This window comes from Lichenostomus cassidix, chromosome 3 (genome assembly GCF_008360975.1).
Source record: "Lichenostomus cassidix isolate B80296 chromosome 3, HeHo_3.0, whole genome shotgun sequence".
NCBI classification, from domain to species: domain Eukaryota; kingdom Metazoa; phylum Chordata; class Aves; order Passeriformes; family Meliphagidae; genus Lichenostomus; species Lichenostomus cassidix.
The window spans coordinates 5,807,413-5,832,060 of record NC_139483.1 but is presented as its reverse complement, the minus strand read 5'-3'; the positions used below and the strand labels follow the sequence as shown (position 1 = coordinate 5,832,060).

The 24,648-nt window shown below is 41.2% G+C and overlaps 1 long non-coding RNA gene across 2 annotated transcripts in view; it reads left to right on the top strand.

The window, feature by feature from the left end:
- LOC146438940 (uncharacterized) overlaps positions 1–24,648 on the top strand; it is a 50,053-nt gene that overhangs the window by 11,797 nt on the left and 13,608 nt on the right. For both annotated transcript variants that reach the window (XR_014851214.1, XR_014851215.1), the window contains exons 2-3: positions 21–192; positions 17,991–18,125. This is a non-coding gene — a long non-coding RNA (uncharacterized LOC146438940). The remainder of the gene's footprint in view (positions 1–20; positions 193–17,990; positions 18,126–24,648) is intronic.

Here is a 24,648-nt window from a genome sequence, read left to right as displayed (position 1 = left end):
TGTTGTGTTTTTCTTTCTAGTGAAACAATGAGTGTTAACTCAAGAAATGTGAATTGTTTGTAATTTCCTGTGGAAAAGCTTCAGGCATCTAACCCCGAGACAGAAGAAAATACATCATGTGTTAATCAGGCAGAACAAGAAATAAGAAAATAGGAGACTGGATGCAAACATTCAACAAATCTCAGCGATGTGGTAAGTGAATTTTGCATATATTTGTAGCTAATTAACTTGCCTCTGAATTACTGTAACTCATGTTATTGTAGTCACTGTGACACCCGAGTTTCAAGGTGCTCCTAGGGAACACAAAAGAAGGTTTCTTGGAGGAGGCTGGCAAATAAACAAGAACAAAAGCCCCAGGCTTTTCTCTGAGCCTGAGTGGAGAGCAGCAGTGACAGAGATGATGAGCCAGTGGACACTGCTGGCCCCTCTCCAGCCTTTCCAGCAGCTCAGTGATGCTGGAGGTGTTTGCACTCAGCAGCTTCGGCTGCAGGAGCTTTGGAACATGTTTTCATGGACTGCTAAGGTGATGTTGGAAGGGAAACTTAATTCCCTGCTTATCTATGATCATGAACTCTTCTCTCTTCAGAAGAAGAAAAAAAAATCCTTAATATAATGAGACCTTCCCAAAGGTCTTTGTGGATCCATATAATGTTGAGCTGAAGGAAATTGGAGGTTTGTTGATGTTCCCAGAGGTACAAATGGTATAAACTGATGTGTAAGGAAAGAATTTACTCTGCAAGGAACACTTCATAAGCACTACCATGCATTCACATCTGCATTTGCAGTTAAGTTACAGACCAGGTCAAGTGTCTTTTGCTCTGTGGTTTTCCAAAGGACTGAGAGACAAAGCTGACATCAGGGCAGGTTTATACTTTTCCCCCTTAGTGTTTTGGGTTCTGTTGCATTTTTATCCCTGAGGGGCAGTTTACAGAAGTGTTACTTGAAGTGTTGCACAGACATTGAAAGGCCAGCACCAGTGACACAGGAGCATTGGGAGGGATGATAAAATGAGGGTTTTCACCATGTGCCCTTTCTAAACTTGGTCAGATAAGCAGAAGGTGAAACAGTTGAAATGTGGGTGCCATGCCTAAACTTCTGGACTGCCTTATTTCAAGTACCTGATGTCAAAGATCGAGCAAAGACAGCAGGGACCCTGCAGGTCTGTCTGTACCTCGCTGGGAGGAAGCTTGTGTACCTCTGTTCATCCTGAAACATGGCAGGGAACAGTGATGGGGACACTCACTGCACACAGAGAAATCTCGGCTCAAAGTGACCCACAGCCTTCTGTAAAAAAAAGAATAGGAACACTAAGTCTAAACCATCCAAAACACAAATGATGATGATTGAGAAAAGATCTCTGGATGAAAAAGGTGTTACTGAAAAATATAACCTAACAGCAAAAGTATACAGTTTAAATTACTTACAGTTGTGCAGCTGTAACAAAGTTCCAAGTGTCAAATTAGCATTTCTGTTTTATTTCCAATTCCAGTTCTTGTATTTTACATTATAACTGCATGAAGGTGCTATTAAGAAAAACAGAGCCCAGATGCTGCTGCTGATTGTATTGTTCATTGTTGTGCAGAAGGAAAATAATACCTGATTTATGATAGAAAACACTGTGGAGATAAATGCAAGCACCAGAATTGGATTTAAATGATGTTGCTACAAGTGAGATGCATTTTCCCTTTCCCTAACCCCTCTATTCCCTAAACTCCCTGTAAGGCTTCTAGTGCAATATTCTACAGTCCCTGTACAACCCAACTTTCCTGAAGTCTGAGAGAGATTTATAGTTATGTTACTTTTATCACACAGAGCATCATAAAAACTGTCTCCCAGCAAGAAAACAAAGATCTCTGGGTCTCAAAGAAAAGCAAATACTCTGAGCTCAGTTCCAGGTATATGCTGGAATTCCCAGAACTGCATCTCTATTTTTGGCCATGTTGCCTCTTGAAATCGCAGAACACTTTAAATTTTAAAGACTTCTGGAGGCCTCTAGTCCAGTCTGTGCTTAAACCAGGGCCAGCTTTCAATTCAGTCAGTTTGCTCAAGGCCTTGTCCAGCAGAATTTAAGGAGATCCCATGCCTTATCTGGGCCCCTGTCTCTGTTTTACCAGCCTTGTTTCTCTCTCATCAGAATTTTCTGTACCAACTGTGCTTTTAACTTGCTAATAAATATTACCTTGCCTCTACAGGCAAAAGAAAACATTATCCTTCCCCCTCCTTGGTGACTCACTGCTGTAGTTCAGCACAAGACACCATACACTCATCTCTATTTATACATTAACTGACATGTATGATGCAAATGGGATAAATATAGGTAATTTCTGGCTCATGTTGGAGGCCAGATTTGATGGCAATCAATTTGGAGTGTCTGCTTTCCATTTTGTTTGTCCTAGGCACATCCTAACAGCCTCTTCTGAATCTGCTCATAATGCTTTTAATCATAATGCACTTCCAAATAGTTTAAAAAGTGGCCCTGCTGTGAGAATCACTATTTGCTGTTCATATAAAACATCTCTAAAGGCAGCTCTAAAGCCATTACTGAGTGCTTATCACAGGTAACCTCCTGTTTTGTGCCAGGGAGAACCTCTAGCACAACTGAGCTTTCCCATGTATATAAGTACCTGCCTCATATTGCTGCCCCCAGTAGTGCTAATTAGAGTCATTAATTTGCATTTAACATGCAAAAATGAGGAAGGGTGTACACTGTAGGCTCTGAAGCTCATGCTTCAAGCCTCAAATCCTTTTTCCTCATTTTTGCATGTTAAAAGTGCCATTCCAGACACAGATTGGTGTGTGGTGTGTGAAGGCTGTTGCTGTGAGGACATGTGTGACCTGCTCTGTGTAGCCATGAGAGAAGAGTCACTTGGAGTGGTGAGTCACTGGCTATAATTGATGTGCATATTCAAAACATAGCAGAGCATGGCAGAGGGAAAAGATGGCACTGCTGTGACTCCAGCAGCAATTGCCAATAACTTGGTGGTGCTGACACATTTCTCTAAGTGACTTTGGCTATTGGATTGCAAATCACCCCAACAGGGAAACCAGAATCCCTTGACTTTGTTAAACATAGCCAAGTGTTGCAATTAAATTTAATATTAATGACATTTTCTGCTTTGTTCATGGGTTCGTGTGGGGGTCAGTTCCTTCTTTTCTCCCCTTATTCCAGTTACTGAGGACAGTCCAGAGTTTTACACAGCCCAGGCTTTTGGACAATGTGGGTGCATGAGCTGTAGTGGGAAATATAGGACTGTGCAGGTACTTTGAGATTTATTGGAGCTTGCAGCTTGTCCCAATGGACTTGGCTTAAAAATATATTTAAAAGATAAAAAAGAGAAGGTTTTTCCCATTCTGTGAACCACATGAGACTTGTGTTCGTTCCTGTTTTGCTTTAGGTTAAAAATTGCATTTACTTTGGATTTCTTCCTAGAAAAAAAAACTAAAAAAAGTGCTTGCACTAAGCAATAGTGTTGTGGTGAGAGAGAGGGAACATTTAGCTTCAAGTCTCTAATGTAATAACTTAAATCTGGGTTTGAGGTGATTTTCACTTTAGTGATTAATGGTCACTTGGCTACTTTGGGGTGTAAATATTTTTTCTTTTAATCTTCAAATTTCATTTGATACCTAAGGGTTTAATTAAAAAAGTAACAATATACCGGTAGAAAAAGCCCTAGATTTAAGTAATTGCTACTTTTACTTTTTCTTTTGACAAAAATAGGATATGAATTGGTGGGGGGGGAAAATTACCCCTAATGCATATGATATCTCACTGGGGAAAATCAGGGCTACAAGTCCCCATGCTGACTTCCAGGAGAAGGTATATCCAAGAATGGAAAAATAGCATTTAAATTGCTTTGAAAAGTCGATTTTCTCTATGGCAAAATTGTTAAGTGCATTTTGTTTTACAGAATCTATGAATATTTCGATTTTTCATGTTGATTTGGAAGGCAAATAGATACGGAGTTATCAGAATTTGCCAGTGGGCAAAAAAATCTGAATTTCAATCAATTTTGCTAAGCACCCAGCAATGAAAGGTTTCTTAGAAGCTTTATTCAATATTTTTCATTGTACATGTGCAAGGAAACGTGATCTTGAGGCTTAGAGATCATCAAGTAATTACTTTGGGTTTTGTCCCAGTGAAAACTTCAGAAGAAGTCCAAATGTTAAAGAGCCTAGATTTTTTTTTTAAATGAGAAAAAATAAATAGAAATCTTAAAAACAGAAAACTTTATTATATTTTCCATGAGGGCTCTGACTCTTCTTGATGAAAATTAACCTTTCCTTTTTTTCAGAAAATCTCACTGAGAATCAGCTTTGCAAATTCCAGTTTGGGTGGTGCAGGTGGTACTGCTCCTCCTGGGGCACAGCAGAGCAAATGTAAAATGAGTTTCTTGAATACTTCCTTATAATATTAGTAATCATAGTGGTCACATTCCCTGTGTTCTCTGGCAGTAGGTTTGCTTTGTGCTCAGCCCTTCCAGCTGCTCCATGTTTGAGGTTATCTGGCTGTGAAAATGGGCTGGATTTACCCGGGCTGGGACTGTCACAGAGCAGCTGCACACTGAAATCCAAAGCTGCTCTTGCAGATCTTCACCAGCTGAGCAATACTTGGCTATTTAAAGGGAAATCTTTTGCTCCCCCATGGGCTCTGTTTCTGCTCAGTGCCTGAGTTTTATAGGAGTGAATCTTTGCTTTCTGTGCTTAAAACTCAGTGCTTTATTCTTGTGGTTTATTTATGATATTTTGGATAGAAAAGGAAGATGGAGTTTGGGTGTCTCCAGTTACCTACAACACACCATGGCTTTCTCCCTTGTTGAGCTGCCACAATCCAGTTCTGGAGAAAAATCCAGAGAGGATGTGCCAGGTGTGTGGTGAAGTGGGACAGTGAACAGCTTCCACAAAGAAATGCAGCAAGTCCCAAAGAACCCGGTTTTTCACCCAAAAAGAGGTGGTAAATGTTTTTGCAGAGAAATGTTTATATGAAATCCTATTTTTTTCTGGATTTTTTCTATTTGTTACTGGAATGTTCTTCATCCTGTCTGCAGAACAGTGGGAGCAGTGATGGAACCACCTTCTTCCCACACTGTTATGAGAGAGCTCTGAGTTGTTACTCTTGGGAGATGAGAGAGGAGCATTAAAGGCAGCACCACTTATCCAGGTTCTTCTGAACTAAGGACTCGCTGTGTAAATAAGTGTCTGCTTTCAAACTCTGATTTTTATCAGCGTAGAAAAATTTCTTTCTCTCCTTCATTCTTTGTTCTTCTGTGAGAAGTATGTTTGTAGTTTATGTAGTTGTGCAAGTAGGCCCCATTGTTTTTGTTGTAAAGTGTGAGTGAGAAAATGCATCTTCTGCATCTTCTTTTTCTGGTCCCTGTGTTAATTCTATGCTGGGTGATGTTTTGGTGCCTTCATAGTGCCTTCAAACCAACACCTACTTGGCTGCTTTTATTTCTACTTCTTTGTCTCACAACATCTGATTTTTCCCCTTTTTTCCCTTTTCTTTCTTGAATTGTATTAGAGTCTTTAAGTGTTTATATTGCCACGTTTTTTTGATATGCAGCTTTTAGCTGTATTAGGAGTGGTTGTGAAATCATGGCTTTTCACACTCAGTCCTTTACAAAATTACTGTCTGGCACTTAAGTACAACTGTGTGAGTGCATTAGAAATACCCAAAATAAGCAAAGGTAAAAAGAGAGATGACACAATTGCTGCTTTGATAAAGCAGATTCACTGTTTAAAATGCCTTAGCACCTCAGCCAGATTTATAGTGTGGTTTCCTACAACTCCCTTCTGGTGTTCTGCCAAGAGATTATCTTGAATCCTGACACCTCAAATCCTGTTGTTACTGCTCTTGTCATTAGAAAAAAAACGTCTTACGCATGGTTGCTGAAATGGCTATTTTAGAAGAGATTGATGCTAGGATAGGGTAAATTTGTCTTAAATAAAAAGTATTTAGAAAAATGCATTAGCTGCTTCCCATATGGAATGAAAGACAAAGCAACATTTGTGGCTCTCCCTCTCCCTGGATGGGCAGGTGTAAAGCAGGAAGGATGTCAATGTAGAATTATTTGTTTACACACACATTCTGTTTTATTCTGCAGAAGGTAAATGTTGTGTGTGCTTTTCTAAATGCTTTTCCATGTGCATGTCTTTATAACAGGTACTTGGCTCACATAAATCAGGTAATGATACAAATGAGGTAAAGAACTGGTTTTGCCCTGTTTGGGACTTTCCAAGTGAGTGTGGTCAGGAGCTAATCCCCTAAATCCTCCATCAGGGGAGAATTTATCAAAATAGACATCCTTTTGGGCACACTTGGCAAGCTGTTTCCTTGCCCTTTTCTGACTTACCAGCAATGTGCCAAGTGCCTGTCAGCTCTTTCCATTACAGTTCACTTCAGAAATCTCTTGTGGGGCTTACCGAGGACACCTATGAAAACTCAGCACTCTGATTTTGGGGTTACAGTATTCTGCAAGAACAGCCTCAAACATTATAGGGAGCTATAGATTTTGGGGTAATATCTGTTGGAATAAGCATACTGGGGAACTGGCAGGTAGGAGCACTTTTATAGAAGAGGGGATGTGTATGGGAATAAAACTGAATTATTAAATCCCATTAATCCATACAGAATGGAAAAGAAAAATAAATCAGGAATTAATTGCAGCATTTTGCTATTCAGATGAAAAAACAGATAATAAGACTTAGAGTTTTCTTAGTTTAACATTAAAAATAACTTTGGTAGAAATTCCTCATTCTTGTTTTTTTTAAAATTTGATTAGACTAGTCAGAAATTGTATATAAGCACTTTATTTAATACACTTAGTGCTTTCTCAGTCAATGAGGAATTAAAAATTAAAGTTGTTACTGAGAGGTGAAATTAGAGTATTTGTGTCATTGTTATCCTTTCATGTTTTGCCTTTTTTCATCCTTTACTATTCTTCTCTGTTTAATCCTCTTCTCCTTAATTTACTCTTTGAGGCAGAGGGAATGGCTTATAAAAGGATGATGAAAGTATGAATGGAATAATTGTCCCCCTTGGTTTTTAAGTCTCAGTATTGGAGATGGGCTATGAACCATTTCTGGTTAAGAGCTGAGTGCCTCTGTGATTTGTTGGTTTGGCAGTGGTGTGTGAGATTGTGCAGGTCAGCCCACCTGCACTCCTGTGACCTTTTGTGCTCTGTTCTGCTTCCTTGACATCCACTCACAGACCTGAAATTGTGTTTAAATAAGATACAGTTTACTGAAACAATATTGGTACCCCTGGACACCTTTCCTTAGAATTCCTTATTCCTGAACTTACCCTCTTTCTTACACCACCACATTAAGCTCAGTGATGAAAAGACCATAAGAAAATTTCAAATACACAGCAAATACTTGTTTTCTCAAAAAAAAAAAAAAAACCAATCCCGTGAATATGCCATTCTCTATATCTAGCAGTCCCAGGACAAGGAAATTCAGAAGCTGTTTGCTGTGACTGTGGGGCAAAGAAGGAATAAGCAGAAGTTGTGTCTATATGTGCCAAGACAACAGAGAAGTAAACTGTAAATTCTGTGTGTTGGCTGCAGGGGCAGGTAGAGTGTAACTCACCTGTTTCCAGAATTTGTGACCAGCATCTGAAGCTGGAGAAAGTGTCACTAACGGTGGGTATCTGACAGTAAATGGCTGAAAGTAGCCAGAAGATGAGGATTTCAGAGGTTTTCTTTCACAGCATCAATCAAGGGCTTTTAAGGGATAAGGATCCTAAAGAGATGTGAAGTGAGATATGAAAGAGTACTAGTTGTAAAAACCCACCAAATGATACTTATCAGCTATATTTGGATTAGTCTGAGACCATCAAGAGTTACTTTTCTGAGGCAGAATCTTGAAAAAAAAAATCCTCTTTGGTTTTTTGCTCCTGTGGTCAAACACTATTTCTGTCATCATCTCAGAGGCTGGTAGGAATGGTCCACTTGATTGTGCTAATGACAAGCTGTTGGTGGATGTGTCTCCTTTAATTTGTGATGCCATGTAGGCATGAAGAAGGGATTGAGGCCAGTTTAGTAATTTCTTTTCTGAGTGTAAAATCCATGCCACTACAACGCTTGTATTGTCAATAGCTGCTCACAGCAGTGCTGCTGTGTGGGTGTGATACAAACTGAATAAATCCATCAAATGCACCTCCTGCTCATCCCCAAGGTAATGTTGTGTCCCACATTTCCTATTGGGCACTACGGAAGGGGAGCCCCAGATATTCCCAGGTGTGCATGTGTTGTGTAGCTTTAACACAAGCACCCAGAAGATAAATTTTTCCTGTTTAGGACAGTATTTTCCAAGGGCACAGCTAGTCCTGTTGACCTTTGCTGAGAACCAGTCACTGCAGAGCACTTTGTACTGAGGTTGGAAGTTCAGCTGCTCTGTTTTATTCATGCCTAAAGTCAGAGCTTTATGGAGCAGTTTGGTGTTCAAGTACCTGTGACTAGTTTGCAGTCTCACTTCATATCCTCCTGCATCCAAGACAAGAGTAAGTGCTTAACTCACAGTAGGATCTTGCCTTCTCCTTGGAATCCTAGAGGATTTCTTTTGTTGCTGCCTTATCAAATATCATTGGTAGTTTTTGGCTTTCAGCTGTTACCCACTGATTGTTGCTCTGTTTGGTGAATGAAACCTGTATCCCATCAGAGGGATGTCTACTATTGCAATCTCTGGAATCCTTATTTCTGGAATCATGTCACTGGTGCCAAATCCCCAGTGTCCAGACTGGTGTCTCTCCTCTTTGAGCAGCAACTGCATGCAGCACAGGTCTGTGCATCAGAGCTAGGAATATGATTAATTCCTCTTCCTTCTACTTCAAAAAAAACCAGCTTTTGCATGCTTGCATTTAAACCTGTTGCTGTTCTCAGATTATAATTTGAATTTGTAAGTGGAAATAACAGTTTCCATGCATTTCATCAACAGGTCTCTGGCCACTTTAAGAAAGATGGTTATAATATTATTTCTGCTTTGAAGTAGCAAAAATAGATGCGAAGCAAGATGATGAGGCTTTGCTTCATCTTACAAACTTACCCCATGGAATAATGCTTCAGTGAGCTTGGGAAAACATGGAACAGGGGTCCAGAGCAGCTGTGATATTTCCATCCTTGGATGTAGTCACAGCTCAGCTGGACCAGCCCCAGCAACCTGCTCTGCCTTTGGCTCACAGTTAGACCAGACAAACTGCAGCCAGTATCATGCTATGCTTGTAATTCTAGAGAAAGGAATGACTCAAGTTTCCAGAAGTCCAGTGCTTTTTTGGCCTCTACTATGTCCTGCAAGGTAAATGTATATTTTCCACTAGACAGAGAAAAATTAAAGTCTTTGGCATATTTTATTTTGCTTGGAACGATATGGGAGAGGACTTGAGAATAGCCACAACTGCAGCCAGCTCAGTGCCATGAATTGGTTTCTTGGGAGTCAGGGCAGAGCTGGTGTGGTCAGAGAAGTCAGAGTGAAAGCAGTGGGACCACTGAGCAGAGCAAAAGAGTTCATTGAGGCATTTCCACGCAGGCAGAGCAAACACCAACCACCTCCTGCATCTGTGAAATCCAATTGCATCACGTTTTATAGACACACAGCTGACATAATTGAGTAATTCTGTTTATACAGAAATCATTCCTGCAGCAGTTTGCTCAGCTAGGGATCTAATGTCACTGGTAACCATGGCACCATGCTCTTTGCATTTATCAGCCTCCTCACACTTCATTTTGTGCTGGCCTGTGAAAATAAAAACAGAATCAGATCCTTATCTTTGTCTCTCTGAAGGTTGAGGGGTATGTGTAGCAATTGGTTTTGCATCAAGAAGTGTTTATGATGGAGGCAGAGGTTGTTTAGTGATCAGTCCAAGTGCTTCCCCACACAGAATCCCCTGCTGTGCTCCCGTGCTCTTCCCTGGTATTTCAGGTGTCCTCGGGGCAGGGAGCTCTGCTGGAAGCTGGGGGAGCTCCCACAGGCACTGTGCTGTACCATCTGGCAGGAAACATTGACTTTTCAGTGCCATCTCCAGGGACTAGTTTATTTATCCAGCCATGGCTTTCTGTAAAAGACACGTAAATCCTCCTCCTAGGAGAATGTCCTGATCACTGGGTTAGCGAGTTTTACACACATATGCTCTGCTCTTCAAAGATTCTGAGGATGGTTTGTTTAGATTTTACAGAGTGGAGTGGAATTCTCAGCTCTGAGTCTCCTCTTTCCCCTTTTCTCACGCAGATGCCATTCAGGCATTTTCCTTAGAGGTGAAAAAATGGATCTGAAACCTCTTAGATGGGTTAGGGAGTTGCAAAATCTTTCATGTCTTCATGTCAGCCTCATGGCAGATTTATCACAGAGCTGTCACATAACAAGGGAGGTGCTGGTGGCTGTGTTTGAAAGAAATGCTTAGTTCCAAAAAAGGGAAAAAAGGTGTGAGGGAGGCTCTGACAGACCCAACTGTAACAGTGTTGAAGGGAGGCTCTGCCCAGCCCCAAGGAATGTGCAAACTGGTGAATGGCAACAGAGTTTCCTCAAGTTTTCCTGAGTGGATGAGTTCCCAGGGCTCCTGCTCTGCTGGGCCTCGAGTGACACTTTGTGCATCGCATGGATCATCTCAGAGCCATCCTGGTACCATGCAAAACTCTCATGTGGCTTTTTTGGGTTGTGCTGGTGCCCAGCTGAGAGCTGTGGGGTTTGCTGTGCTGCCCACACACCTGAAAATAGGATATGGCATACAAATGAGGGCAGCTTTACCACTAATGAAAACAAGAAGGGTTTTTGGGGAAAAAATAATTGGCCATGAACGATTACAGGTTCAGATGCAAGTTTTCCTCTGTGTTTCTCAGTGAAGAGATTTAATGAAGATTAGTTGTTCATGTTGCTTTTCCTGTAGAGACATTCTCTTCTGTTTGTGAAGAGAAACACGTAGTTTTCATCGATGTCTGATGAAGGCATTGTTTAAGGCTGAAGCTTGATAGGTTTTTAGCTGAAAACTTCAGCAGTTTTCAAGTGAGCAGAGGCCAGGGGGTTTAGCAAAAAGAAAGAAAATAGTGCATACAAGAAGGCGTTTGAGGACGTTCATTGAGATGAGGTGTTCAATCGTGCTTTCTGGTTTGTCTTCTGTTTTGACCCAAGTTTATTTTGCACCCTGTACTGACATTTTTTTTACAAAATGGCATTCCTAGAGCAAAATGAAGTATAAAGCCACAGTCTAATGCTTTCAAAATGCCCTGATTTTTGTTTTAGGAGCAGCTATTTTCTCTGAGCCTGTGTTCCTGCCACTGGCTGACAGAAATCAGATCTTCCCTGAGAATTTCCTTAATTAAGTTGAACATTTGACTTAACAAGAGAGAAATAACTATATTGCTGGATGGTATTATGCTGAAAAATAGAGCTTTTAGTCATTTAATAATAAAAATATTTCCTCAAGCTTTGCCTTAAACTCAAACTAGATATGTACAGATGAGTCAGAAAGCTCTGGAAGACAGACGTTGGTATATAATGGGACAAATTTTTGGAAGCCTTTAGCTATGCTACCCTGAATCCCGGAGTGCAGTGCATTTCTGATGGAATTACACACGTTGCTCCTCTATGAATACCAAGAGTCTTTCTGGTGATTACAGGCCTTTCAGTGAATAAGAAGTGAATTAATACCGATTAAATTGCATTACAGAAATAGAACATTTTCACAGTGCTGGAAGCTGCTTTGCCAACAACGCTGTGCTGGGTACTGGGAACTGTTTCAAGCTACTTAGCATTAATGAATGGGAATTACTAAGTATAAACATTTTTATTTTTTTTTTTTAAGAGGATGGTTCTACCAGTCTTGCTGATGTTGAGCTATAACAAGATATGTATTAGCAATTTTGATGTTCATTGTATAACATCACATTTCTCACTTGTTCTCTGTTCCCCCTCTGCATTTTTTTTTTAAAGCATTTTTACCCACTTTTAAGCTAATGAGTTGTGGAATTCCACAGTGATTGATGCCTGTTTAGGCTCATAATTCAGCGTGACTATCATGTGAGATCACTTGGGATGAAGCAAAGGAGAATTGTGCTTGTTCTTAGGTGGTACGAAGAATGCAGAAAGGTTCATGTAACATTGGCCAGTGACAGTAATAAATAATTTTCATATCTCTGTTTATGTAGAACATTTTCTTGGCTTGCACTGCAAAACCTGGCTATCAAAAGTATTTATGTTATTACTTTACCTGAAGTCATATAACTGAGGTAACTTAATTTTTTTTAGCATAGCTAAGTCCTACAATAAGGAGTTACCACTAAAATATTTATTACTGTTATATTAAAAACGTATTCTGCATTTTACCCACTGCACGTTGTGATGAGAGACTGGCAGTAAGAGGTTTTCTACAGAAGTCCTGAAGTAGAAGAATATAGACATCAAACTGTGTTTCTTCTCTTTTAAATACCCTGTGTTTTAAGGACTGAGAATATTAGGAAGAACAATGTACTTTCAGGATTAGCATGTAATACTAACAATTATATCCACTGGAAACAGGCCCAGAGAACCTGGAAATAATCAGAAGGGAAGGATGAGCACACAGATTGAGTGAGTTGGATGTGCTGGCATGGGGACATTATTGTGCCCAGAAGGCTTAAGTCAGAGACAGAAATGTGTGTCAGCCCTGGCAGATTCCTTGGGAGGAAATACGTGGGGCTGAAGCCATTAGCTCTGAATATTCCCCGAGCCTGAGAAGCATGGGGGAAGCTCCCACAGTTCCACAACTGAGTCATGGATCAATAACCTCAGTTATGCTTGGTGACACCAGCAAGTGCTTCCCTAGCAGAGGTGGAAGACTTGATTCGGGTTAAAACACCAATATCATTAATATCTGATGTTCTACTGGCAAGCTATTTTAGTATCCAAAACAGCAGGTAACTCCTGACCTTTGTTTTCCCCAAGCTGTCAGGAGTGAATCACATTTACTGTGGGGCTTTGCAATCTGCTGGAGGCTGACACCCAAACACATCATTCAAACTTGTTTCCTCACTGTCTTGTTCCCACATCTCTGAGCTTTCATCAAACAATGGCTATGTCCATCAATTTCTGTGCCTGCTCTGCCAATCTTTGTGTTTTCCATCAGTTTGTTTGGAGCAAGAAAAATGAAACTTCACACAAAACCTCACAGTTCATTCAGTTGACCTGAAGTCATCCAGGGGCTTGAAAAACAGCCTTTCCTTACAACAAATGTGTTTTCTGGGGACTGTGGATTGGCAGCAAGAGCATTAAGCTGCAGGGAGAGAGCTGGTAGGATGAAAAATTTCCCAAACTCTTGTGGTTCCCAGGACATTTTCAGACCAACTTCACAAGTTTCCAGGTGCTGTGGTTTGATGTGTTTGCTTGAGAGTGTGTGGGCACCCTGAACGTGACAGCATTGCCTGTCAGGAGTACCTGGGGATGTCCTTGTTCTCCCAGCTGCTCTAGGGTTTGCTTTCCTTCCCTGGAAGCACAGCAACATTGAAGAGCAAATTTGCAGCTTGACTTGTGTGCAGTAGTTCTGATCTTTATTGCCTAAAAGAAACCACACCAAATTTCCTCTTAACTCTCTCCCTGCAAGAAAAAAGCAGAATGGGAAAGAGCAGAAATGGGTTTCTCCTTCTTTTTGCTCTTCTCAGTCGCTTGTCTGTGATTACTGTGTATCACCTCTTGCTACTTTGTAGCAACATATAGACAGAAATCTTTTCCTTTTGATTCAATGCCAACAAATCCACAGGATGGCAGAGCACAAAAAAGAGCAGCTGACAGACCTTTTTATATTCCTATACAGACACACAAACAGGGCCATGAATCTTCATGAGAATGGCTGCAAGGTTTTACAAGATGAATCGTTTGAGATCAGAACCAAACCCATGCTACTGAGGCTTAATTAATTATATCAAAAATAATAATTTAATTATCAGCAAAAATTAATGAGTGGAACAACCTACTGCCACCTGCCGTGTGAAATTAGTTTCAGGAGGGCTCAGGCATTTTGAAAAATGTGTGATATTTTCTGTGTGTCCTGAGCCCCCAGGGTTGCATTGCTGGCCTGTAGCTGAATTGGAGGAAAGTACAGGAAGCTGCAGGGTTTGCAGTTTGGTAGTGAACACTGTGGATTAATGACTTATTCTGCACTGGTGAAAATCAAAGTGCAGATTTCTGGTAAAAGTGCCTTCAGATTTCAAAAAGAAATTATTCCACTCTAGCTATAAAGTCACTTTCTGGCCATGTTTTTGTTTTCAATTCACTTCACCGACTCCCTAAACCTGCCACTGTTTTTAGGAAAAGCTGTAGATTGTATTTCTGTATGGATGTTATGTAGTGAAAAAGAAATCACAAGGGAGCTAACGAAGAAGTAGGAAAGAAATGAAACAAAAAAGATGGAAGAAGAACGCAAAAATGTTGCATAAAGAGCAAAGCCTGTGTTTGGGGTGGCACTGAACGTACAGGGATCAGCCCTCCTCGATCCTTTCCTCCTGGATTGCCTGTGTCCCAGGGAGAAGATCCGGCCCTGCCACCGCTAGAGGACACCCTCGCATTTAACATGTGGCTCTCGCCTTACATCATCCCAAACAGAGCGAAGCAGGTGCTCTCTGGGGAGGGCTGGGGGAGGCGTGTTCAAAACGGACTCAAAACACTCGGGGAGTATTTTAAAAAGTGGATTAGTGCTTAAAGCTGAAGCCATTCCTTAAGGACAACTTCACAACATATTGGGGCCTCAAATAAATGAAATCTTCCCTATCCGAATTTAAGTAATTGGTAGGGGGGTTTTGCTGGGGCTTTTTTAGGGGGTTGGGGTTTCTCCCCCCTCCCCCAAAATATTGATCACTATTGAAAATAGTTCTTTTTTTCTCAAGATTTTCCCAATGAAGTTGTTTGGATATCATTCTGTATCCAGTTATACTTGTTGTAAGGATAGTGAAGAAAATTCAGGGAGGTTTTCTCAATGTTGAGCATTGGCCTGCTGCTGCAGCAGCTGGTCATCTCCTGAGGAGGAGCAGAGCTGGGCATCACTAATTGCAGAATCATCCTCTTTCTCCCTCCTCCCCCAGTGCTGAAGCAGGAGCAATTCCCAGTCGGTGCTAGCATTTTTGCAAAATAAAAATAGACTGAATTTTAACACATGGTTTAGGGGAATGTGTTACTGTAGCCTGTCAGTTGTAGGAAGGAAAACGTACAGGTTTGCAGAGGGCTCCAGGCACCAGTAAACACAACTGAATCAGACCTTACCTGTGGACAAAAGAACAGTTAGAGAGCAACAAAAATTTTTGAGTTAGGAAAGGTGGGGCTGCAGCAGAAGCCAGGTGGGGAAGACAAGTGCACAGCTGGGCAGGAGGGCTGTGGTGCCACAGGGAAGGGACGTGGTGGGAATTGTCAGTGGCTCTGCAGCTCTTAAAGGCCAGAGCTATTAACAGATCGTAGAGAGCCTGGGCACAAAGGTTAGCTGAAATACAGTAGGAATTGCCAAAGTGAGAAATTAAGTGCTCTGTGAAAGAGTTCAGAGGATAATTGGATGCTGTCGAGTGAACAAAGGGACTGGCAAATTATGTCTGTGTAAATATACAGCTTGGTAAAATAACCATTTATAAAGACAAACTCTCCAAATGTTTATTGCTGAGAAATAAAAATATGCAGGGTACATTTGTATAAGAGGTACCATATCAAAGATGGTAGTGCTTGTGGTCCTCTTTTGAGTAGGAAAAATACCATTACTTTGATGGACTATATGGCAGATTTCCGGTGGGCTTCACTAGGACAGGGATCTTGCAGTACCTTTAAGAAATTCAGTTTTCTTCTTGATAGTTCATCACCTTCTACAGGCAAAAAACAGATGTGTGCTGTTTGGGGTACTGGCATTAACTCTCTACATTTGAAAACTCTGGCTATTGGAACAATGCTGCTGGCATTCCCCTAACAGAAGCACAGGATGAAGCTGTCCAGGTGAAGTCTAAAAAACCCAACATTTTTCCTAGAATCCGAGCATCTTTAGCTCTTTTTCTAGGATGGTGTTGCATTGTGTCAGTGTACAAAGTGCAGCACAGGGTTGTATTTCTTGTATGGATTGTCACGTTCCCAGATCCCTGACTGACTGAGCTTTCTTCGGGTGAAAAATTGTGAAATGCACATTTTTGCAGACCAACTATCTGTCACTGAGAAAAGCCATGAATAATTCTGAGTGAGAAACAGACCTGAGGACTTTGCAGTCTGCTCACAAGCAGGAGAAGTTTCTCTGAATAAATAATTGGCTGGGAATCAGCCGGTCCGTTCAACTTGTTACCAAATCCTTCTCAAAAGAGGAGTTGGCCTACAGGGGAGCTGTTCCCAGGTATACACCTTGGATAGAACATTTGAATTTAAGTCCATGAAAACAAAATGTTATTATTTATTGAGCAATGAACAAGAAAAAGATTGAAATAGAGCTCTTTGGTGAGAGATCGTTTAGATGCACAGTTGTGCTATCAAAGTAGGGTGATAACAGGGGAAGCTGAAAGCAGATACACCTCTGGTGGCACTATTATTTTTTTTGCACTGTTTCAGGGGTATAAAGAAACTGCTGCTGGCAGGAATGCCTGGCATTGCTCTGTTGGCTGCTGTCCCACCACTGTGTCCAGGCTATGGCATGGCCAGGAAGGAAAGGAGTGGGCTTGAAGTACCTTTGCACTGCAGAAATTCATGGCTGATGTCTCAGCTTTCTTCCAGCTTAAATAGAGGGTGAAGACACTCCCTGGGGCTACTCTACAGAAGTAGAAAAGGAGAAAAGTGACAGGATGTCATTTTTACCTTATATCCTGAGTTTCACCAATGCTTTTTGTCTGGCAAACAAGAATCTTACAAGCTACAGAAGGGCTCAAATGTGTTTTGTCCCCAGTGTAGAGAGGTTGGTCCCTTGCCACTGCTCAGAGCCCTTGTAAACAGACAGGAATTTCTACCCTGGCCTCCACCAGGAATGTGCTCAAAGGGAAAATCATATGGACACAGGGAAATGGAGCTGTGCTGTGGTTCTGCACCACAACACGTCAGGAGCAAAACTGAAGTGGGATTCTTTAAAATACGATAATGTGAAGGAAGCAATATTGTCTGTATTAAGCTCTTCAATGAGTCTTGAACATGAGGAAAACAGCAGTGAATTCCCTGAGGAAGCTGCCTGTGGGACAGGGCTCAAACAGAGCATGGGACATAATACCAAAAATAAGGGACGCAGAATCATAGGATGTTAAGGAGTTGAAATGGACCTTAAAGATCATCCTGTCCCAACTGCTCCTGCCACTAAGCCAGGTTGCTCAAGACCTTATCCAACTGGTTTCACAGAGCCTGAATTCCTCCTTGGAAAAGCCCTTTTCCCCCTGCATGTAGCCAGGTATACTCTTCTGGCAGAGGAAGTCCAAGGGCACCAGTCTCCTGAGGCTGAAGTTCTTCGTGGCTCTCCAGCAGAGTTTAAGAAGCTATGGTTTTGTTGTTAGCAGAGATACAAGAGCCAGAAATATCCCAGCTTTGCTTTTGGGTGTCAGGCTGAGTTTGCAGAGCTGACAGTGGGAGAAGTCACCTTTTGTTTTCAAGGCCAGGTGCAAAAATAGTTTCATCAGTTGTGTTACTTTACAGAGGAAAAAAAAAAATAGTACTGGAAAAGCTCTTCTGTCCATGGTGGAAACTGGTATGAGTTCTGTGCCTGGTGTGAAATGGCACAAGGTGACACCAGTTTGGGTGTGGCAGTGTCACTCTCAAGCGCCTCTGTCTGGTGACATCACCCCATTTACAACTTTAGGTACTTCCTATTTCCATGGAAAACATGAAGACAAATAGAGGAAGCAACATCAGGTCCAAATACAAGCTTCTTATACTTGTGGCTACCTTACCTGAAATACTGGAGGAGTTTTGGTACATGTTTAACAAATGTAAATGTGTTGGACTTCCACTTCTACTCTGAGGTGCAGTGCTTTGGCAGAGATGTGGTACTGCAAATATTTGGGTTTTAACTCCATCTCTTGAAATTCTTTTTTCTCCAGGAGCAAACAAAGTAATCTGCTGAGTGCACCCTGCAGTAACTTTGTGGATAAGGATGAACCCTGCCCACCTTTGGTCCTCACAGCAGTGGTTCAGCCAAACAGTTATAGTGCTGACAATCCAGTGCTCCCAGCCAGGTGTGTTTAAGTCATTTTTTCCATTTTAAACCTGCATGTTGAACAAATGACCACAGGCTGATGGCTCTAGCTTTGCCTACCAAATTACTCTCTATTAATCTTCATTTCTAAAAGAAAGGTGATGCTGCAGCACAGGAGCATGGGGCATCTCAGAACAAATCATAATCAGTGCTCCATGCAGATTTCTCTGACTGAAGATTCTCTACTGATCCAAACAAATGGTCTAAAAAAAAAAGAGGTTTTGTTTTACCAAGAAAGCAGGGAGTAAAATGATTTATGCTTCCTGTTAGGCACTTGGTGATAGGATCAGTTAAATGGGTTTCAGTATTTAATTATTACAGAGAACCCATTCATTTGGATCATGCGGATCAAAAGACATCCAAGAGATAAGAAAACAACGTACCACAGTCTTTAGGTTCTTTCATTTGCTGTTGGACACAGCTCCTCCACAGTTGCTGCCAGAGGCTAGGGCAACAAGCCAATTTTCTGTCCTTGCTGCTGCCACTGGCCCAGGCTCTGCTTCCTGCAGGTGTCATCACCTGCCAGCACCCAGATGGGCAAGGAGATAATTCCTGGAGCTAGAGGGGCCCTTCTATGGGATTTCTCATGTGAGGAGAGCTTGTCAGGCAGCACTGGCTGGAGCAACAGGCAGTAACTGCATCTCCTGTGCTGGACTGATGGATGTTGACTGCCAAAGATTTCCAAAACGTAAATAATTCAGCTCAATCCCTTCTAGGTGTGGGGGATGAATTGCTGAAGGTCCAGCTCCAGAAGGAGGTTCAGGGTGTTAACCCAGCTGCACTTGGTCTCTCCCTGTGAAATTATGGCAAAAGTTGCTCCTCAGATGGCTTTATATTTGCATTTCTATTAAATATTTATTGTTCCTCCTCTTGCAAGGAAGCATTATGTGGCCGACATCCTATATATTTTTATATTCCCATTTTCTTCTGGCTTACATGTACTATTGCCCAAAATAAACTTGCTCAATTATAAGAGAAAATCTAATTTCCAAGCTTATTTGAGCATTTTCTTTCCCAAGGTTTCATACAATTAGCATTTGTTTTTTCCCCAAATATGATAATTTCATTGAAAATGAAGGAAAAGTAAAGAGAAGTAGGACAGATATTTACAAGCCAGTGCAGAAACATGCTAGTAATAGTAATACTGTGCCCTTAGGATACCTTTCCTCTGAGTACCTTAAAATGCAGGACATAAATTAATTATAAGTGCACCTTCCATGGTCTCTCTGAAGTAGGTACTGCTAATTGAACTTCATAGGCAAAGTAACCACATGGCAAAGGTATATATTCCAAAATCCATCTTCCCTAATAAGCCCCTTAATGCATTTTTCAGCTGTGTCAGCAAGCACAGTTTAAAACCAGAATGTTCAAGTGCAGTCTTGAGTGAGGGTCCATTGGTGCCCCACCTGAGAGAAGGCAAGGTTTGTCTGACACCGTTCCCATCTTTCTGTGCTGCTCCATCCATTCTCCCTCCTGGAGGGATTGAAGCTGTGGGCACTTCTAGGTTATTTTTTGTCACTGCCCTTGTTTGCTCAGCTGTGTTGCAGAGGAAAGGGAAGGTTTGGCTGTACCCCTGCACTCAGGGAAGCTGCAGGATTAGGTCCAGAAGTAGCCCCCAGGATCAAAAGTGGGGATCGAAGATAGCTCCAAGCAGGAATAAAAGCCAGGAGTTGACCCAGAGCTGTGATTACTGCAGATGGGTTAAAAAGGAAGAATGCTATAAAAAAGAAGAGGAAAAGGGAGGTGGAGAGGGAGACATAGAGCCAGGGTAGGTTTTGCATGGCTGGATTGCTGATTAAAGCTCATCCTCAGCGGGGCAACTCCTGGAAATGAATCTGGCGAGCGAGAGCATTCCGGCTGTGCCAAGTGCAGGAGCTTCAGGGGCTGATTTTCACTGAATGCCCACAATGACTACAAGCTGATGAAGTGCTCCTGGGTTTTCTGCATTTCCATTTGCTAATTCACGTTGAAAAACGGGGGTTTGAGATGCGGTTGGGTTGCAACTTTTATTGCAAATTTAATTACAAATGTAAAGTAAGCAAGTATATCTCCCAGGTAATGAACTCCAAACCTGGCACTGTGTTGTCTTGATGGAAGATATCTTGCCCAGATTTATCCCATGTACTCATTAAACTGATCTAAGTGTTCTTTTAGAACCCATAGATTTTTTTACTGCCCTATTAAATCTAAATTAAATGGTTTTTGAGGCATTTATAGTGCTATCATTCGCTCCGACAGGGAATATGCAGAAGAAATGCTGTAAAAGAAATCAGGATGTATTCTCAGGAACTCCAAAATAAAGGCAGGGAAAAGCCAGTGCCATGTTGGGCATCACTGCAGGTGTCCCTGGGTGTTGCTATTTGATTTTGGGGCTGCTGGTTATAAAGCCTTGCTGAATTTGGATGGCAGCCATGAACAGTTCTGTCTTTATGGGGTACTGACAAATAGGGCTCAGATGTGGCTCTTTGGGGCATGGATGATCTCACAGACCCACTCTTGGCAGGTCACTGGTGCCATTGGAGGAGCTCCAAAGTTGCTCTGTGCCTCTGTCTCTCACCAACTTGTGCTTCCTTTCCCTGTGGGAACATTCAGACACTGATGGCTATTCCTGCCAAATCAGGGCTTTCCATAGAAAGTTTAGGGGTGTTTTAGGAAACTGAGTGAATAACAGAAGCTTTCTCACATATCTGGGGCCTCTCCTCTGCATCTCCTCTGTAGGGCATGATCATGTTAAAGGTGGGTAGATGAGCCAATAAAGTCCTAATGCTGCTGTCTTTCTATAATTGGGGTTTAGTGCTGTTAAAACCTCAGTGATCAGGTGAGAAAACACAGTTCACTGAAATGCCAGATGCACAGACATTGCTCCCCAAAGGGATCCTACAGAGGCAGAGAAATGTTGCTGTTCCTCTTCACCCACACTGTTATTACCAGGTGATTTTGAAAGTTTCTCCGACAACAAATTTAGGATGTTAGGATTTAGGATTATAGCTGTGGTGTGGCTGCCTCGCCGACATCCAGGATACATTCAGGATGGAAATGCAGGTAGTTTGCTCTGCTTATTCACTACTTTATCCTGCTCAGAAACTCTCTCCAGAGGTAAACTGTGGCCCAAATCCTGTCCCTACAAAATCATCCTGAGACGGACCATTGACGTCAGCGGGGGTAGGATATCACAGGTGACATTCTTGGCCTTTTGACATCTTTGCCATAACTGCCTGAGTTGTTAAAAAAAGAAAAAAGTAAAAAGGTAGCAGCAGCACAGAATGTCACAACCTGCTCATTTTATTGGCACCAATGCTGAATTGGTCCTTGGATGTATTTGCTTTTACAACACAACACAGCACAGCACAACCTTTCCCCCGCCCTTGCCATTTCAGTGCTGATGTTTCATTTTAAACCCACTGTTTTTTTTTCTGAGTGGATGTACAGTTCTCCCTAATAATGGCATCAGGGTTACTATGGCTACAGCTTTTCATTGTTGAGGTCTAGCATGTGGAAAAGAGAAAAATTACTCCCAAAGTCACTGATAAATGTTATTAGGAAAACGAGGCAGCGATGGATATGTGGATTATCTCCCTCACATGTCTCAGACCAGTGTCTGAAAAGAATCTGTATTCCCTTAGTCACATGCCTTTTGTTCCTCCGTCAATATCTAACTTGCTTTCCACAGTCAGGAGTCAGACATGCGTGGTGTACGTGAGATTTCTCTTGACTTGGAGCAGAACTCAGGCTGTTGCTGCCATTATGATGAATGTGTTGAGTTCTTCCACACCTTTTTGCCCTCTCTCTGTCACACTTCTAGACTAAGAGGAAGATTAAAGTGCATGGAATGCAATATCTTTGAGCTGGCTGCTATTCTCTAAGAAGTTTAAAAGATAGTCTGACTTCCTGAAACCAGAGTATGAGGATTAGTGCTTGTGGGATGTTTTAAAGTATTTAATACTTTTCTGTAAATTAAGGTATTTTGGCAGGGAGGGGGGGAAAACACAAAACTTCTGAATTAACATCTATATCTCACTGATCTCTAGTGATAACGTGATTCTTGTGCCTTCAAGATATTTGAAAAATTAGCTATAATACCTTTTGAAAGTTCGGAGCATGGGATTACATTCATAGATTTTAGCTTGTGCTATACATTTTTGTTTTGCTGGATAAGTCTGGAGGCAGGTTCTTGTGCAAATATTGGTGATTTAGGGTGGGAGGAGAATGTGCCAGCGAATAAACCAGGGATGCTGGGATGTGAAGGCAACAACAGCAAAGGGGCTGAAAGTTCAAACAGTGTGTTGTTCACAGCTGATTTTGTGCAGGGTTGGCCAAGGTCTCACAGTACTCATGAATTATTCACTCCAGAATACATTACACCATCTGAACAAGGGAAATAGGATAATTTGGAAAGAGAGGGTATTACTGCTTCTGTCCTAATTCACAATGTCTGTTATTTTATACTTTGGAAGGAATTTTCAATATTTAATAGAGGAATCTTTCAAGTTATTCAAGAGCTTAAATTGCTTGTGAATTCCTGGCTTTTAACAGTCAGATATTAACAGGTTGATTTTTTTAAAAAAGAAAAACATATTTATTGGGATCTCAGAAACCATTTAAATTATATTAAAAATTATTTCATATTCAGAAAATGTTTCAGCATTTAAAGATGTTCCTTGTAATCGTTAATGTGATGCCCTGAGGAGAAATATGGTGTAGTGAGATCATTGTGATAGCAACTCACTGAACTCAGGACATTCCTTCCAATTCTGCATTGCAGTGTTGGAGCACAGAAGAAATTCTTAATTCACTCAGAAAGAAAAGTCAGGAGTGAGGAATCTGTGCAATGCCAGGCAGGTTGTGCTCCGTGTTGGATGGGATTTGGAATCTTTCATAGGTGATCCAGAGGCACATTTTCCCCCTGAAACATGGAGGCTGAACGGCCCTCACCCAACTGCAGGGACTGCAGATTAATTGAGGGTCTATTGATGTTCAAGTGCTGAAAATGAGTAAGATCATTCCTGAACAGCACTTGAGGATAGCTCTAGATGGCTTTTAACTGTGCCTTCATGAACTTTCAGAAGGAACATTAGTATTTTGTAAAATATTTTGTAAGGCACAAGAGGAAAACAAGGACTGTCGTGTGGCTAATGTTTGATAGTTTTATTCAGTGTACTGGTTCTTCCCTGTGGGCTCATTTGCTGTGCTTGGTAAATCTAATGGTGTTTAGTTTTTTTGCTTTTCTTGGAAGATAATTTTTCTTACAGGTCAGAGTTAAGTCATCATTCTGGAGGATGCTCTAATTCTTTAAGCAAAACCTGCTCTGTCCACATATGTACAGTTGGTTCAGTTTTAAGGCAGGGGCTGAGCAAGACTGTGCAGTTTTGGGGCAGAAATAGTGTGTGTTGTGGAGGTAATTGCTGCTCTTACTTCTTTGGTTACTGCAGGGGCTGGACAATGAATCTCTGCTAATACCGTATTACTGATGACATGGCACAAGAGGAAGATTCCAAAATTCCTTTTTTTCTTAATACATTCTAATCACCTTTGCTTGTACAATTTATCATAAATGTGATTTCAGAGATCATTATTTTAATATGGCAACTTTGCAAAAGCTTGTCCCCCAACTCCATCAATTTAGAATAAAGAATAAAAGCAAAAAAAAATCTAGTTTTTCTCTTAAAATTCAGTTTAGTTTTGCGGGGAAGTTTTAGGATGTATCTGATGTGGAAATGATAGGAATTTCCACTGAAGAGTGAGAGGGTAGAATTGTACAATACTGCAGTTAAGAGCTGTATTTGGGGCTGGAGCACTTGTATTTGGATTCTTGAGTTGCCTGTAAAACCTGCCCTTTGAAAATACCTCATTTTGTGAAAGAAACTGGAGTATTTCTCCATTAGGAAAACTTCTGCATAGCAGCCTGGATAACAGCTTTGAAAGTTTTGGAGTTGTTCAATCAGCTGAGAAGAGGATGCTGGTGACCACTTTGTGTCTCAGTGCTGAGTGGAGTTTGAAGTCTGTGCTGCATCATGTTGGGGATGTTTACCTCAGTGATAAAAGTAAATCTGTGATGTGAGAAATTCTGCAGTGCACAGCTCTGTAGAGGTAAAAATGCCTTGATTAAATATGTCCCTCAAAGCAAGATCACTCATAGGCAAGAAACTTTACATGTATACACTTACATATCTTCATTACTTCAAAAATTAATGCATAATATTCTTGGGGAAATAGCACAAGCAAACAGCTAACGAATTGTAAAATATAAGGAAAATGCAAAACATGAAAGATAAAGTTAGATGATCAGCAGATGCAAACATGAAATTTTAATGACTGAGAAAGGCAACCACCTCAGCTTTGATTAATAAAGCATTGCATTCAAAGTTATCATCTATGTGGCATATGTAATAATATCAGGAAGGAAAAGCACAGTTGTTTTGTTTGCAGTAGGTTTATCATGTTTGTGCATTAGTTGAGTCATGCAAGAGTGTGTTTGCTTGGTGACAGAAAAGGGAGGACATCTG